Here is an 18,255-nt window from a genome sequence, read left to right on the forward strand (position 1 = left end):
GCTTGTATTTGAAGTTTTCTTTAGAGATTAATTCTCAGTAGAAACCATTCTAGACAATTCTACTTTGGGGATTAAAACTCCATCTGAACTTAGGGGCCATCAAGCAATTAGGCCAGATTTATGGGTTATACAGGAGCTTCTGAGAAGGGGACCCCCTGTGTGGAACCAGGACAGTCCTGGCAGGGCCAGGATGCAGGTCTCACTCAGAACAGAACTGTGGGTCTGGGAGATGGAGATGTGAACCACAGAGGTCAGGGCAGTCCAGGGATGATGGTGACATGAGGCTTTGGAAGAACTCATTGCAGACTCACTGGAGAAGTCACTAATGGACAGGCAGGCCTGTCACAGAGCAGGGTCCCATCAACCAGAATCAGCAAAGGGTTTGATGAGTGGGGGACACCGAGTGGTTGAGATGTGAAGAACTGCCACAGTGGGTGAAGCAGCCCTGGAGGCATGGCCCTGGGAGGGTCACTTCATCCAAAGAATGGTAATCATTCTTACCTTTCAGGGTTGTGAAGATTACTAGGTGTACTGGTTAATTATGTGGATTTTGTAATCAAAGAAAACACGATAATTTCAAGAGAAACATCAAAAGTGCTTTATTCAAAGTAATGTCCATCGCTAGCTACACATTTCCCTCATCTTTAGGTAATTTGTGGATACCGTCCCAATAGAACTTTTCTTGTTTTGAGGCAAACAATTCAGAGACCAAATTCATACATTTTGAAGTGCTGCTCAGAAAGTGCGTGTGCCATCGATCAGAACAAGTGGTAATCTGAAGGAGCAAGGTCTGGTGAATACGGCGGGTGGGTTAATACTTGCCAGGCAAGATCTTTTAATGTGTCTTTGACTGGTTTTGAAGTGTGTGATGGTGCGTTATCATGAAGGGAAAATTACTTTGCCGTGTCTTCTGGCACATTCTGGTTGTTTCACGATCAAAGCATGGTTCAAATTGATTATTTGTTGTTGGTAACGATCAGTATTAACGGTTTCACCTGGTTTTAGAAGCTCATACCTTCTAAACACCACACCTTCCTGATCCCACCAAATGCAGAGCATTGTCTTCTTTCCGAAGCGATTTGGCCTTGCAGTCTATGTTGATGGTTGACCTCGATCAACCCATGATTTTTTGCATTTGGGATTCTCAAAATAAATCCACTTTTCATCACCAGTCACAATTCGATGCAAAAAAGACTTTCGTGCCGTTGAAGCAACATTTTACTGATGACTTCTCGGTTTTCCATTTGTCTTTTAAACAGCGGCTCTCAACCTGTGGGTCGAGACCCCTTTGGGGGTCGAATGACCCTTTCACAGGGGTCACCTAAGACCGTCTGAAAACACATATATAATTACATATTGTTTTTGTGATTAATCACTATGCTTTAATTATGTTCAATTTGTAACAATGAAATTGGGGCTCACCCCAACATGAGGAACTGTATTAAAGGGTCTCGGCATTAGGAAGGTTGAGAACCACTGCTTTAAAATCTTTCCCATTGCTTGCAAACGATCAGAAATTGTTTGCTGAGCAACTTTCAATCTTTCTGCAAGTTGTTTTTGAGTTTGACACGCATCTTCATCCAGTAATGCTTGTAATTGTTGGTCTTCAAACTTTTTCGGTTGACCTGGACGTTCTTTGTCTTTCACATTGAAATCATCACTTTTAAAGTGTTTAAACCAGTGTTCACAAGTATCTTGAGATGGAGCATGTTTGCCATAAGCTTCTTGAAGTATACAATAGCTTTCAGCAGCACTTTTCTTCAGAATAAAGTAATGAATTAAACCTTCCTGCAAATGCTCTTTTTTTGGCACGAAATTTGATACTTCTAAGTGTAAAAATATCTATTATGTTAACACCTTCAGAAAATTTGACATATGAAGTTTTGAAGCGTATCAATACAAAATAGCATACATATCAACTCACATATATATCAACATATGTGTAACTCCATCTATTGAAAAAAATTCGCATTATTAACCAGTACACCTAGTAGAGCTAATGCATGCATAGGGTCTGGCTCATGATTGTACGCCATAAGCGTATGTAGACGTAAGCGGTGGACCTTCCCCACACGCCACGTGCGTCTATTAAAAAAAATGTTTTCCCTAAGTGGCAGCCCTGACCAACTTTAAAATCATTTTTGTTGAGAATTTTCAGCTGAAAATATTCGAGAACACCTGAATTGTGAGTAATATATTTATTTTTATAATAGTCGTTGCAAATTGATTTTTTAAATTAAATTCAAAATATTGTGACGTGTGGGGATGGTATCTGTTTTGGACACGTGGCAGTTCACTGGATAAATGGTGCTCTTATGGTCTGGTAGAGTGAAGGCTCTTGTCCTGGGCAGCTCAGGTAAGCTTCAGCCTAGATTTTCTGTCATGGAGGATGCCTCTTGCCCAGGAAGTTTAGTTACCGAGGCCGAGGGCACAGTTATCCTCAGGGTGGAAGGACTTGCCTCTCTCATGTCTTGCTGCGTTAATAGGTGTGGCTGAAGAGGGGAGTAGGCCTGCCTTTTCTCCTCGAGTATCCACACCAGGAGAATTCATGGCGTTGTGATTTCCCTATTCCTAAGGAGAGTGTGTCCTCCAGACAGAGGGTACAGGCAACTTGAAAATGCCACTTATTAGGAAAAGAGCATTTCATCAAATAGCCACAGTCACATTCCAACCGAATCACGAGGCACAAAGTCTATATAAAAGGTCAGGTGTTGCCAGAAACTGCCCCACCTGTGGGTGGTGTGGACAGCTGAAGCTGTGGGCTGGGCTGTGGGCCACGGTGAACACGGGCTGCTCGTGGCTGTAGCTACAAGTAGCGGTGAGAGGCCTCCTATCCCGGTCTTCCCAGAAGAGTGCTGTAGACCTGAGGGTGGCTGGCCACCCAGGTGAGCAAGAGGAACAGATTTATGAGTCCAGGATTTAGGGGAGAGGCTAGGCCTAGAGATACTTGTTTGGGAATCATCAGCATAGGTAGTATTTGAAGGTGTGGGATTCAATGAGATTGACCGTGAAGAAACTACAGAGAAGAGGATTCAGGACCAGGTTTGAAGTTCTCCCAACATTTAGAGGCTGAGCAGGCGTGTTGGGGTGTCACAGGTGACCAAGAGAACAGTGTTGCAAGAAATCAATGGTCAACTCTTTAGCTTGCTGAAAACCAGAGTTCGATTATCATAAGAGAACTGATCATTGCATTTGGTGAGAAGATGATTTTGACAAGAGCTATTTTCATTGGGGTGCTAGTTGGTCAGTTTTATTGGTGTGTTTTTTTTAAAATATATTTTATTGATTTTTTACAGAGAGGAAGGGAGAGGGATAGAGAGTTAGAAACATCGATGAGAGAGAAACATCGATCAGCTGCCTCCTGCACACCTCCCACTGGGGATGTGCCCGCAACCCAGGTACATGCCCTTGACCAGAATCGAACCTGGGACCTTTCAGTCCGCAGGCCGACGCTCTATCCACTGAGCCAAACCGGTTTTGGCGTGTTTTTTTTTTAAAGAAACAACTTTGGGTTCCATGGATATTTCCTACATAATTAAATTTTGAATGTATTTAAGACATGTAGAGTTTAAAGATTAATTATAAAGCCAGAAGCCATCCAATGTTCTACCTGCTGATGTGAAATGTAGAATATGTCCAGTATCCTGGAGTTCCCTTTTGACTCTTCCTGATTCTATTTCCTGCTCCCTCTGTGCAGGTAAGTCACCTGGCTTTTGTGGCGTCACTCCCTTGCTTAAAAAAAAAAAAAAATTATCACCTATGTATGCACTCCTAACAATAGATTGTTAGTGAATATTTATTTCAACATTTTATATGGAGATCCTGTTGATCCTTATAATTTAAGTGTGTTAATAACTAACTGATAGCTCCAGCTGTAACTGAAGTTCACTCATTACTGTTAACTACAGGCAAACCTCCTTTATTCTGCTTTGCTTTATTGTACTCAGCTGATACTGCGTTTTTCACAAATTGAAGGTAAAACCCTCACCAGCAAAAAAGATTATGACTTGCTGAAGGCTTTTTGGCAAAGTATTTTTTAAGGTATGTACATTGTTTTATTAGACATAAGGCCATTGCACACTTAATAGACTACAGTATAAACAACTTTTACATGCAGTAGGAACAAAAAAAAATTCACGTGACTCGCTTTATTGCATTATTTGCTTAATTGTGGTGGTCTGGAAATGAACCCGCAATATCTCTGAGGTATGCCTGTATCCCAATGTTTTTATCATACCACAGTTTACTCAGCCAATCTATGTTAATGGATGTTTGGATTATTTGCAATTTTTAGTTATTACAAACAATGCTGATGTGAACATTCTTGAATATGTTTCTTTGCGCCCATATGCAAGAGTTTTTCTAGCGTAAATACCAGGAGTGGAATTGCTAGGTCATAGGATAACTTCAACTTTACTACGTAGTGCCAAACTACTTTACAAAATGTGCCAAATGACATTCGTACCCTTAGTGCTTGAAAGTTCTTGCGCAGTGTCCTGGAACACTTGGCATTGCCAAAGTTAGCCAAATCTAGCTGCTATATGATGGTATGTTGTGGCTTTAATTTATATTTATTAAATATTGATGAGGTTGGATATTTTTAAATATTTTACTGGTTATTTGAATATTCTCATTTTTTGATTACGGTTTCTATCTTTTGTACTTTTTGAAGGGTTGTTTTCCATCTTGTTACTGGTTTATAAGAGTTCTTTATATGTCTGGGGAGACTGTTCTGTGAGCTTCTTTGCAAGTCAGTGAGGCCTGAGTGTGGCCTATCTGGGCTAGGACAGCTTCACTGGGAGCCTGCACTCTGGCTTTGGGATCTAAGAACCTGTTGGATCAATGCCCAGATAACTACGGTTCTGAAGACCTCTAGGGTCACCTGGCAGGTGTGTCCCGTGGGGTCCCAGCCTCACCTGAGACCTTTGCCCCCATGGTTTTCCAGCATGCTTGCCTCACCCTTGTTTTGTTGTAGTGGTCTCTCGGCAGGAGGGACTGTTTTCATAATAGTCACAGCACCTGATGCTCACCAGGTACCTCCTACAGTTTGCCTTTCCCTGCACAGCCACCCAGCAGGGTGTTTTGGGCCTGTGTAATTTGAGGAGATCCAGGTTTAGGAGGAAAAGTGGCCTGAGGTCACCTGGCCCAGTGAGGGCAGGCCACCAAAGCCTGTTTGGCCCTACACCAGCCATTAGAGGCCAGCCTCAACGGGGCGGTTGTCCTGCACGGGCACCCAGCTGGGGTCAAGCAGGACCGAGATCCAGCCCAGCTCCTCCCACCATGCCGGCAGGCTGCCTGGAGGAGGTGTCAGGAAGGCACTGCCACTCCAGCCTCCTCCTGCTTTGCTGGGGAAGAGGGTAGGGGTTCAGTATCCTGGGCCACCCAGCCTAGCCTCTGCCCTGTTCAGAAGCACATCTCCAAGCTCAGTGAGGGTGGTGTGGGCTCTAGGAGGAAAGGAAGGAGAGCGGCGTAAATTACACATGTCTCTTTGCACTCTGGAAATACACCTCTGCTTTCCAGAAAATTGAGTCAAATGGTATGGAAATTTGGCTAAGTGATTATGGATATTGTTCTGTAGACATGTTGCCAGGTGTCTCTTCAAGAAGAGAAATAAATTTGTATTTCTCTGCCTTTATTACGGGCTTAAGATTTTAATAAAAATGCTGCAAGGGAATATCGCATAGCAACTTGCCTGGGCAGAGATGAATGTTGCTGACAAAAGCTTCAGACTGTCTTGTCTCATGTGAGGTTTTCATTGCTAATCTGACCCTGTCACCCCGAGGGACACTGGAGAGACTGATAGCCTACATTTTCCCCCAACAGGCGATGCAGGACCCAGCCTCCCCAACGGAACACCCTGCTCCTTCTAGTCCGGAACTTGTATTATTTTTCAACTAAAAAAAAACCAACACAAAATGGAAGGCGCACTTTATTATTATTTAAAATACAGAGGGATGCTGGTGATGTGATGCAGTCTGTGTGTTAGGACACAAGTCATACACTGTCATGAGTTGTCCCAAGAGAAAAGAGGTGTGGGGGCAGGGAGGGTTCCATGACTCTTGGAGGGACAGTGGCTGCTCTTTGATGTGCTTTTATATTTTGAAGAATGTTTTTGCTAAGTATAGAAATCTAGGTTGACACTTTCATCACTGAACATCATGTTTCCTCATCTTCTGTCCTCCTTTATTTCAGATAAGAAGACAGTGATTATTTTTATCTTTGTTCTCCTATATATACTATGTTTTTGTGTGTGTGTGGGGGGAGGGAGCTGTTTCCAGATTTACTCTTTATCTTTGATTTTTAACAGTTTGATTGGTGTGCCTTGGAGGATTTTCTTTGTATTTTTTCTACTTTGGGTTTACAAGCTTCTTGGATTCGGGTTCTCTATTATTTTGTCATTATTTCTTCAGACATTTTTATTATGCTCCAATTTCTCTCTTACTGGAATTCCAGTTACATTACATGTATGTTGGGCTGTTAATATTTACCCAGAAGTCTTAGAATCTCCATCCTCTTTCCCTACTCTATTTTCCCCTTATGCTTCTGTTTGGATAATTTCTATTCACATGTCTTCAAGTTCACGGATTGTTTGCTCTGTTGCTTCCAGTCTGCAAATAAGCCCAGAAGGAGGATTATTCTCTGATATCGTATTTTTTATTTCTAGCATTTCCATTTGGTTCTGTTCATAGATAATATCCTCCTGTTTTCCTAGTTTGTTTGTTTTAACATATTTGTCATAAAGTTTCTCTCTGAAATTCCAATATCCGATTCATTTTCATGTTTGGTTCTATGGACTATTTTTCTCCTGTTGGTGGGGTAATATTATTGCTTTTTCTTGTGTCTTGTACATTTTTATTGACTTCCACAGTCAATTTTTCTGTGTAAAAGAACAGTAGAAATTAAAAATGATAAATATGTGAGGTGATGGATGTGTAAGTTAACTAGATGCGGGAATTCTTTCACGATGCTTATATGTATCAAGTGATTACAATGTACGCTTTAAATATCATATACTTTCATTGTCAATTATACCTCAATAAAGCGGAAAAAATAAAATAATTGTAGAAACGGGAGTAAATGATATTTGCACCGTGTACAGGGCCTTTTCCTCTCTTAGTCTGTGTTGCAGTGGGTTGAGTCAACCTATTCTGTAGTTGAGCTGGATTTGGGCTTCCTGGTTAATTTAGTTAGATTCAGTCCACAGAGGCTTACAGTTATCTGAGGGCTGGGTCAGAGCTTTCTCCTTCATCAAAGTGGCTGTGGCGTTAATCTCAGTTCTCCTGCCTTATCCTCAGATTTTGTCTTGTTCCTGTACCTGTACCTTCACCTGCCCCTTGCACTGGGGAGCTGCCAAAATCCCCTTTCCCCCATAGAAAATGCCTCTACTTCGTACTCAGGACAGGGTGTTTGCTCCCTGCCCTCAGACCTCAGCAAGCCACACACGGCTGCACCTGGGGGCTGGGGGTCCCTCAGGTCTCCTGCCCCTAAAGAAGGTGCGGGGGTCCTCACGTTTTTATGGCCTCTGCTGCTACACTCTCAATCTCAGCAGGCCATTGTTCCCGTCTGGGGACAACCTCTTTGCTAGCTGTCCTGTGCTTTCCTAATCTTCCTCCCATCAAAGATTGCTGGGGCAGGGGCTGCAGGTTCTCCTGTGTCCTGGACACACAGGTGCTGTGGACTCTCATCCCACCCCCACACGGCCTTTACACGTCGTCTCCTTCTTTTGCTTGGAGGTTTCCACCCCCCTGCTCCACCGAGGGCAACATCTGCGTGGGCACCCCTTGCCTATGATTGTAGAGGATCTGGGTGGTTCTCGCTTCCAGGTGGGAGTAACATTTCTGCGTGGCCTTCCGCAGTCTGAGTGGAAGCAAAGGTGTCAATTTAGAATTGTAGCTCGTGAAATATTTACACTTTGTAAGGAGATGGGAAGTGACCCTGAAACTTTTTGTAACACACAGATTTGCCAGTTACCTCAGGGCCAAGCACTTAAAGAGATGCCAAGGTTTTCTAAGAGATTCAGTTTTACAAAATGTGTGGATCTTCTCTGTGAGAAGAAATGGCCTTCAATAGTACGCTACTGAGCAGATCTTTTCAACAATGTTAAGACAGTCAGCCCCTTGCAAGGTAAAACCTCGCTAATAATTTTTAAATTTATTTTTTTATTCACTAATGATATTTTGACATTGAGTGAGGAAGCAGCTACCTTTCCAAAGGAATGTGTCTGAAGAAAAAACATTTCACAAATGAATGTTCAGAAATGTTATTTTATTATGCGGTTTTGTTGCTAAGAATGATGTGTCATTTATTTTTTTAAAAAGAAGTTTGACTTAAAAATTAACTTGGAAATATACTCCATGCAGCCTAGCTGGCATGGCTCAGTGGTTGAGCATCGACCTATGAACCAGTAAGTCACTGTTCGATTTCCAGTCAGGGCACATGCCCGGGTTGTAGGCTCGATCCCCAGTGTGGGGTGTGCAGAAGGCAGCCAATCAATGATTCCCATCATTGATATTCTATCTCTTTCTCTCCCTCTGCCTTCCTCTCTGAAATTAATAAAAATATGTTAAAAAACAAAACAAAACGTCACGCAAAGGGTTTCAGTTGGTTAGACCATTTGTTAAAATTCTTCAAATTCAATACAGTTTAATGAGTCTGGAGCAACAACTGATTGTTCTCATGAGTATAGAAATTTGCTGCTTCCATTGAAACAGAACGCAGAGTTGGTCAATGGGGTTGAATACAGACAGTCCTCGGTTACGTCAGAGTCGATGTATGTCGTTTCATGGTTACGTCGCCATCTCCCATTTATTTATAAAAAAAAAAAAAGTTCCGTCATTTCGACATCTGTACATATGTGCTTTATGTTTTTTATTATTTATTTACCACAAGTAAAGGTCAGGAATTGTTATCTTTCTTTTAAATTTTTTTTTACTGTTTCACTTCATTACTGCTGTGTGTATGCTCCATGTGAGTGACGTAGGTGCTTATGTAGGTGGGTTCCGACTTACGGCAAAAATCACATTACGTCGCGCTATAGGACCGGATCTCCGACTAACCCGAGGACCTACTGTAATGTGCAACACGGATTAGAAGTGCAGCCAGCGAGGCACTTCTTCATTGGGATCCGTGTATCCTCATGAGGATTCTTTTTTCAGACATGTAATCATTGAAACAATTGAAATATCATGTCAAATGGTTGTACAGCAAAGTGCTAAGCCCAATATTTCATAACTAAAGAAGTATATTTAAACATAGGACTCCCTGAAACCATTATTATTTATACCATATGTTAGCAGAAGCAAAGAAGTTGACTGATAAATTTAAAATTATTTAAAAATATTTCATTCTATATCATTCTTCTAAAAGTTCTATGTCTATATCAAATTTTTGTTTTATCATATGCATAATGTACTAATACTTCTTGTATATATATAATTTGTAAATAACTGTACTGGCTTGTGGGAATTCATGCTTGAATTTTTATATACTAGTTCTCATTTTAAAAAGATTACTATTTTAGTGCACTCTCAAAGAGCACTGGTGTAGTTAGGATTTGGGGAGATGTTGCAGATAATTTCTTTTAAAAAAATCTTTTTAGTCCAGTTGCAGTGGTTCAGAGTTTGAGCGTCAGACTGTGAACCAGGAGGTCACGGTTCAATTCCCTGTCAGGGCATATGCCCGAGTTGTGGGCTTGACTCTCAGTAGGGAGCGTGCAGGAGGCAATCAATCAATGATTCTCTCATCATTGATGTTTCTATGTCTCTCTCCCTCTCTCTTCCTCTCTGAAATCAATAAAAATATTTTATTTATGCCCACAACCCAGGCATGTGCCCTGACCGGGAATCGAACCATGACCTCCTGGTTCATAGGTTGACGCTCAAACTCTGAGCCATACTGGCCAGGCACAAATAATTTCTTTATAACAAAGTGCCAAAGGTAGCATGTGATTCATTTTCTTTTTTCTTTTTTTAAAAATATATTTCTTTATTGATTTCAGAGAGGAAGGGAGGAGAGAGAGATAGAAACATCAATGATGAGAGAGAATCATCGATCGGCTGCCTCTACACGCCCCCTACTGGGGATCGAGCCTGCAACCCAAGCATATGCCCTTGGCCTGAATCAAACCTGGTACCCTTCAGTCCGCAGGCTGATGCTCCGCTCCACCCACTGAGACAAGCCGGCTAGGGCGTGATTCATTTTCTTAATAAAGAAAGAACACATTCAAAGTTATCCCCATGGCCGAATTTCATTGGCTTGCATCTCAGAAGTTTCTTGGGTGGAGATAAAGAGGAGGAGAGGTAGGGAGGACAGCATTCGTCCTATCGCTGCTAGAAAAGCGAGAAGTCAGAGTAGCATGGCCATGGACCCACTTCCATGAGGCCACCACAGCTCCATTACATGTTCTTCTTTGCCGTCTCCACACAGCCTTCATTTTTCTAATGGTTCTGGTGCAGTGCAGGCTGCTTTATTTTGCACCCTGCAGATTCTAGGAGAGAGGGGCCATTCTGTTCATGCAGAGGCTGTGATAGGGTGCAGGAGTTACTAGCTCAGAGTACTGATTTCTTTCCCTCAATGTACAAGAAAAGATTCTTGGATTCTTCTTTGTGCCACTATCAGCTTTTGTATGATTTTATTTCTGGGATTCAAGACCTGGAGGAAAGGCCACAGAACAACGTGTCTTGGTCACCAGTGACACGCTTCTCATTGGATCTGTGTGTCCTCATGAGGGATCTTTTTTTCAGACACGACAGTCATTAAAACCTAGTATCAAATTGCATTGTGGACTGGGGTCCACAGGCACTGCTGCCTGGGCTGCGTCTGGGGCCAGGTGATGACAGAAGGTCACAGCTGAGGCTCAGCTGCTCCTTGGGGCTCTCAGAGTGGCACCCAGAGCTCCACCCAGCTCTGCAGGATCTGGTGATGGTCATGAGCACAAATTGGGGCCCAACAGCATAGACCAGGGGTGGGCAAACTTTGACTCGAGGGCCACAATGGGTTCTTAAACTGGACCGGAGGGCCGGAACAAAAGCATGGATGGAGTGTTTGTGTGAACTAATATAAATTCAAAGTAAACATAAAAGGGTACGGTCTTTTTTTTTTTTTTTTAGTTTTATTCATTTCAAACGGGCCGGATCCGGCCCGCGGGCTGTAGTTTGCCCACGGCTGGCATAGACACATAACTTTAGACTAACATTCTATCCCTCAAGAGCCCATTTTTGTTTTAGTTTTTTAATTGAAAGATTAGGTAACAGGATAAGGCAAGTTTACTCCTCAAGTTAAGTTCCCTGTAGCCTGCCCCTTTGCGTCACCATTTGGGATGAATGCAGAACTGTGACATGTGCTGACTGTCTCATCGGGGCTCCCCAGCCCCTGCCGTCCCTCCACCCAGGTCCCCATCAGCATCAGTGGCAGCTCCATCTGGATGTGCTGTGTCAACTGAGTTCTCACAAGTAACATTTTAAATCATCACTCCAGGAGCTAATATATATTTTTATAATAATCTGCAAATATTTTTATTAATTTCCTCTGAAGAAGGAAGGGAAAACCTTGCCTCACTTCCAAGGAAGGATATAGCTCCTGCCTTGCCCAAGCTGATGTGTTATCAACCATATCATTAGCTTGCCTGCTTTGTCTGCATGTCCTTGCTTAATATTTCATGTCACTCTGTGGCCTTTTGTGCCAGGATCCAGGCGGCTCTGAAATATCCATTCATTATGTCCCCGGAAACTCATTGTTGATGTTGTTACTTCTCAGCAATTTATAGATGTTGACAATCGGAGACATTGGTTAAGTGACCTGCTCGTAACCAGCCACCTGGCCAAGAAGGGAGGTCAGCACCAAGCCGTGGGGTTGCTGGCTCCTACTCTTTCTTGCTCGCTGCTGTGGGCTCATTATTTGGGGCCTCTGTGTGCTTGTCTTTGATGGCCATGAGCTGGATTCTCTGGAAAACATGCTGATCCAGGAGGGCAAACATTGCATTGAGGGGAGAGGCTGGAAGAGAACTGGGCAGGTGCAGGGCTGGACCAGGAGCCGCCCCGTGGAGAGCTCTGGCCAAGCCTGCTTGTTGGTGAATCTGGCATCAGGAAGAAAGGGCCAGGCTCTGTGCCATCACCTTGCTTGATCAGTGACAGGTCATCCTAACAGCTAAGGCTGATATGAAGGCACTGAGAGCTGAAGCCATGGCTGCTTCGGGGTACTCTACCCCATACAATGCAAGGAACACCTGCAGAGAAGGGAGTGGGAGGAACCAGGCCTGTCCAAGCAGGTAGTCCTGGCACCACACTGGTCCTCATCTCTGCCCTGCAGCATCCTTCCTAAACCCCCCCTCTCAGCATCGCCTTTGCTGGATCTGGCAGCTTACCTGGTGGTGTGATGCAAACCCACATTCCTGAGGCCACATCCTTCTCAGGCTGCTGTCCCTGTCCATTCCAACTGCTCTAGGGGCACCCACCGTGGGCCGTTGGGTCCCACATGCTCCTCCCACAGCCCTGCCTCCTCTGCAGTCCAGGCTGGTTCTTCTCGTGATGGTGGTCTCCTTGTCTGCTCCTCCATGCACACTGAGCTCAAAGAGGCGGCTACTGCTTATAGTTCAATGTTGCAGGTGGGAGTAGGATCAAGTTAACATCACCTGGCAATGGTGCCCTAACTGATAGGAATTTGTGTGTCCTTTATGTTGGGGATTGTGGTGGGTTGAACGGTAGCCCCCCAAAAGTTATATCTGCAGAAAATCCCTGGAACCTGTCAGTGTTACCTTATTTGGAAAAAAGGTCTCTGAAGATGTCATTAAGTTGAGGTCCTGAGATGAAATCATTATGGATTATCAGGGCGTGGCCTGAATCTAGTAGTGTCCTCCTGACAGACCCACAGATGGAGGAGGTGGAGGCCATGTGAACACAGAGGCAGAAATTGTGGTGATGCAGCCACAAGCCAAGGAATGCCTGGGGCCACCAGAAGCTGGAAGGGGCAGGAAGGATCCTCTCCAAGAGCCTCCAGAGGGAGCATACCCTGAGACACCTGGATTTCAAACTTCTGGTCTCCAGAACAGTGAGAGAGTAAAGTGCTCCTTTGTGATCATTTATTATGGCAGCCCCAGGACCCTGACACGGAGACACACAATTCTTGTCCGTTAAAGGACTGAGTGAGTGCCGAGGGACAGAAGAAATGGACTCTACTGAATATCTTCTGTTTGCCTCTCCAGACACACTGTCCACCCTTGTCCACCAGCCCCGGCCCAGGAATACTAACCTCAATGAATCAGTCACATTAACAGACTCTTGTACCTCCTGCTTCCTACCAAGTGTCTCCCGGTGGATGGTTGTTCTCCAACGCGGCCACACCATCTCCCAGGTGTCTTCACTGACATCTGGAGCCATCTTGGGTCCTGCCCTGGGTCCCTGTCCCTCACTGAAGGGTGCTTCTCCATCCCTGTTGCTTTCCAATCTGGCCTCTGCAGCCCCCTGTCATCTCACTCTTGGGTACCCACATTGGGTTCCCACTTTCTATTTCCTGATGTGGTCCTGACAGGTTCAACTAACAGCACCTAGACTTTTGGACACACCGAATGTAATTCTAGACTCAGTTGCATCTTCTTTTCTGCCTTTCTTTTATTTTAACCATGATTCTAGGTGGTGAATAAAAACTGCCACAGCATTAACTGATACATGAAGTAGGAAGTCTTTGATTTGTCCGAGTCCTGTGGGAAGGCTGGCATGAGCCGTGGCTGCCCATTCACTCTGCCTGGCTTCCTGGGCGGTGTTGGAGCTCTCTGGTGATGAGGGTGGTCAGACAATTCTTCAGAACCACATGAGGCTGCGAGCACCTGTAAAGACGCTAGCGGTCCAGAGCAACTTGCTTTGAAAGTCACTCTGCCTACTCTTCCCTTTCAGGGTTCGAACTCTCTCTGCCTCAGAGGAGAGAGGGCCAGTCCTTGTATTGGAAGGGACAGCAAAGCCACTCCCCTAGTGGCATCTAAATCCCACAGTGCCCAAGCCGGAGGTGTTTGTGGGTGGGTAGTGGGCACTCCAGCCCTCGTTGTACACGTCTGTCCATCTGTAGACGAGCTGGGCACAATGTCAAGTCGACTCCGGGTTCTGAGGGGTGTGAGGGAGCTGCCCTTCTGCCTGCCTCCAAGAGTGCGTGTGCCCAAGGGTGGAGAGCAGGAAGAGCTGCATAGTTTCCAGCTGTGATTACCGCACATGACTTCTGTGCCATTTGGATTTGGTGGCTGCTCTATGCCTGAGCCCTCACACTGACCAGTGAGAATAGCCGTGCGAGGCATGAGCACCTGTTTTTTTCACAGAGCAGGTTGGCGCCTGGGGGTGGTCTAGGGTGGCTAGGGCTGTGAGGCTAGGGAGGCTCAGGGAGGTGGTGACCTGACAATAGAGGCAGCCCCAATGGCCACATCCTCTTACTCTTAGCTGTACTTTCCCTTTCTTGTCTCCACATCAGTACGCCCACCCAGCCATTCCACCAGAGGGCCTCCCATTGCTTCTTCCATTGGCCAGGCTTCTTCAGAGGCTACCCTATGGGAACAGGGAGAAATATGGGGCCTGGTTTTCATCTGCCTTCTCTCTGGGCATCTGTGCCGTTTCTAGGGGTGCATCAAGCAGCTCTGGGGGTCTGATGGAATAATTTAGCATCCTGTGGTCGCCCTGTCAGTCCAGACCTTGTGGTCCTTTCTGCCTTAGGTGGCTCTTCCCCACCTCCCTCCTTCCGTTTGGGTTGCCGTATTATGACAGGCCAGGGCAGGCGTGGTCTGATGGCTGCTGCTCTTATTTTTATTTTCACCTCCTCCTCGACCTGCACACACTTTGCTTTCATCCAGGGTTTAGGAGGTTTGCTGCAATTTAAATAGGCTGTTCTTGCTTGTTGAATGCTAAACCTGAAGCCACACAGCTGATTGGTAAATCAAACTTAGCAAATAAATCAACCACTCTCTTTTAGTATTGTCTTTTGGTCTTATTACTCATATCTCCCTTCATTAGAGGTTTTTATTGTCTTCTCTTCGGCTCAACAAAGACAACAAAATCTGTCCTGTTAATTTTGTAATTGAGGTCTATGCAAACATATTGCCATTGCCGTGGAAAAATGTTTACTCTCTCTCAGCTGAACACACAGTACATTTTTAGTTGAATAAGATCCAATTGAAAGGCATAAATCAAGGGTTTAAAAATAGATTGAGGATCACAAATGCTTAGTACGTCAGTATACTAGTCGAGTATTAAATGGCAGCAAAATGTAGATCAGACTGCTTGGCATTGCTGGTAGAACTCAATTTAACCTCCTTAATATGTCCCTGTATTTCAGATCATTTCTCATAAAAACCTACAGAAGGGCTCCTGACAGGAAGAGTCCGCATTGGGAGGGATAGAATAGCAAAGGAAATAAGATAGTAAAATAGTTACCCTTTTTTTAATTCAAAAGCTGAAATCTGTTATTGTGTTGTTGTTTTTTCACTTCTGTGAGAGGAAACAGAAATACTTATTTATGTAGTGAGGCTTCAGGCAGAGTTCAAGGACGGAGCCTGTTGGACACATCTTGGCCAGGATGATGTACCTGTCCAGGGAAACTAAGACACTTGAGGAGAGAGAGGAAAACACACAGATGGCTCCCCTAAAACACTGTGATGAGCTCATGCTCACTGAGTTACTCCATATCTGGAGACAAGGTGGAACTCAGTGCAGACGGGATTGGCTAAACACGACTAAAGGCAGGGATCAGAAACAATAGGGACCTTGAAGGGGCTATGGGATGGGTGGCCTTTTCCGAGGTACTAGCGCAGAATCGCTTTTGAGAAAACCCACCACCTTTAATCAACACATCAACAGTATCTGTTATAACTACAAATGTTCACTTTCAGAATTTCATTTTGCATACAAAGAAACTGAAGCTTGTAGACATTTAATAACTTAGCCCCCAAATCACAAAACTATCCAAAATTCAAATTTAGGTCTCAATCTGGGCTTGTTGGGGGTACAAGGATGACTTAGACCTAGTCCCAGATGGGCGGGACTTCAACCTAACTGAAGAGATGGCAAGCGCGAGCAATAATTGTAATGAGGAGGAGTAGATGGTAACAGCCAAGTGACTCAAAGTGAAATAAAGCTTCAGAGGAGTGAGGTTTAACTAGGTGCGGGGGAGACTGGATCAGACTGGGTTTGGAAGGATAGGACTGGCGTGGCTGGAGAGAGGGGAGGGCATGAATAGAGGTGAGGGCACATGAGGGTGTTTTTTTTTTAAAATATATTTTATTGATTTTTTACAGAGAGGAAGGGAGAGAGATAGAGAGTTAGAAACATCGATGAGAGAGAAACATCGATCAGCTGCCTCCTGCACATCTCCTACTGGGGATGTGCCCACAACCCAGGTACATGCCCTTGACCGGAATCGAACCTGGGACCTTTCAGTCCGCAGGCTGACACTCTATCCACTGAGCCAAACCGATTTCAGCAATGAGGGTGTTTTTTTTTCAGAGTTTCGAATGCTCTGCCTTAAGACTGTTATATCTTGACTGACAGCATCAGAGTCCAGAATCATGAATGATAATAGCTCTCATTTGCTGAGCATGTTTTCTGGGCTCCAATCACATGCAAAGGCTTTAAATTCATTGACTCAGCTTTCCCAACAATCCTGTTGCTTGCCCATTTTGCAGGTGAGGAGCACAAGGCTTGGGTAGGGAAATCACCTTGTGTATGGTCACTTGGATCCCAAGGGTTGGGGCGGGGTCTCACAGCCTAGTCTATCTGACTCCAAACCCAGGGGCTTTGTCACTGCATCAAACCACCCCTAGTCTCCCCAGACCCTCAGGGTGAGCTCTGCCTAGTGTACCTGCCACTCTGGTGCAACCCAGTGTCTTGGTGCCTGGAGGGCTGATTGTCCAGGACTGACACACCCATGTATAAAGAGGTCTCCTCCTTGGTCCCACCCTCGGGGAGGAGGTCGCAGTGGTCTGAGCAGTCTCATTTTCCAGTGGAGATGGAGGGTTGCTGGGGGTGTGGGCTTTCAAGTGGCAGATGCATGTCTGGGACGAGTCCTTGACCGCCATTATCCACTATGTGACCAAGTCGGAAGCTAGAGGTGACACCTAATAATCTAGCCTGAACTTTCTCAAGGGCCAAGCATGGTGGTTGTTATTCTTGGATGAGCCATGGAGAGGCAGAGTAGGATGGTGCTGGAGGCTCTGGACCCGGGAGCCAAGCCCAGGCTCTGCCCCTGGCCCCATCCTTCCTCAGCCTGCGCCTCTGCACCTCCAGACCCCAGTTGATCATGGGGTGAGCCAGTGAGGCGTGGGGCAGTTGATTTTACATGTCGTCTCAGCCAGGCCATGGGCCCACGTGCTTGGCCAAACACTAGTTGGAATGTCACTGTGTTATTCTCACATGATAATAACACTTAGCTCAGTAGGATCTGAGTAAAGCAGGTCGCTCTCCATGATGTGGGTGGGCTGCAGCCTTTCATTGAACCCTTAAGAAAGACACCGAATGTCCTGCATAGGATTCTGCCTCCAGATGGGTTTCAGAATGGAATGTTTCACCCTCTTCCTGGGTTTCACCAAACTCACCAGCCCCTCAGCTGGGTGAGACAATTTCTTAAATCTTTCTCTCTCTCAACCACACACATATCCTATTGATTCTTTTTCTCTGGAGAATCCTGACTAAATCAGTTAATGAGAGTGTGATAGTGTGTGTCGCTCTCAGGGCTACAGAGAGGAATGGGTGATGGCAGGGGGGCAATGACAGTGGGTGATGGCAGTAGGTTATGGCCAGAGGGTGATGGCAGGGGGTAATGACAGTGGGTGATGGTAGTAGCTGATGGGAGTGTGGGCCGGGAGGTCTGTTGGATGGAATGTGCTAATCTAAATAAAGACCCTTCAGACAGGGCCTGGCACGTAGTTAGTTCTTGATGGTGGCCAGAGGAGAGTCACTTTTCTTGTTAATGAGGACTGTTATTTTCTCAAACTTGTTTTCTTCATTTTTCATAGGGCTTAAATTAATCTTAGAACCACCCATGAGCTGAGTGCCACTGTTTCCTATTTTGAGTTAAAAAACCTGGAATCAGCCCAGCTGGTGTGGCTCAATGGTTGATCATAGACCCAGAAACCAAGAGGTCTTGGCTCGATTCTGAGCTAAGGCACATACCCTGGTTGCGGGCTTGATCCCCAGTAGGGGGCACACAGGAGGCAGCTGATCGATGATGTTCCTCTCTCATCAGTGTTTATATTTCTCTATCCCTCTCTCTTCTGACTCTCTCCAAAAA

The sequence above is a fragment of the Myotis lucifugus genome, unplaced genomic scaffold (genome assembly GCF_000147115.1).
Source record: "Myotis lucifugus unplaced genomic scaffold, Myoluc2.0 scaffold_33, whole genome shotgun sequence".
Taxonomy (NCBI): Eukaryota; Metazoa; Chordata; class Mammalia; order Chiroptera; family Vespertilionidae; genus Myotis; species Myotis lucifugus.